Genomic DNA, 349 nt, shown 5'->3' with positions numbered 1-349 from the left:
TTTCGGTGCAGCCATGGGCAGTGGGGTGGGCACACTGGGGGTGTCCCCCACCTTGGGACATGCCATGGCTCCGCTCCACCCCATGGCTCCGGGGTGCCCGGGACGTGTGGTGCCGGCTCGGCGGGCACAGGCCCCCGCGGCAGGGCGCGGCGGGGACGCGGTGGGGACGCGGGCTCCCCTTCCTGCCGGCCCGGCGTCAGTAATGAATGGTATGAGTTTCCTGCCCGCCCACTGATTGCTTCCTCAAAGAGCCTCAATGAGCTGCTGCTGCTGCGCCCCGCTCCCCGCGCGCGGCTCACGGCATGGCCAGCACCGCCGCGCTGCCGGATGGTCCTTGATGCCCCACGCT

Source organism: Aptenodytes forsteri, unplaced genomic scaffold (assembly GCF_000699145.1).
Source record: "Aptenodytes forsteri isolate BGI_AS27 unplaced genomic scaffold, ASM69914v1 Scaffold26, whole genome shotgun sequence".
Classification (NCBI taxonomy): Eukaryota; Metazoa; Chordata; class Aves; order Sphenisciformes; family Spheniscidae; genus Aptenodytes; species Aptenodytes forsteri.
This window is presented reverse-complemented; position numbering follows the sequence as displayed.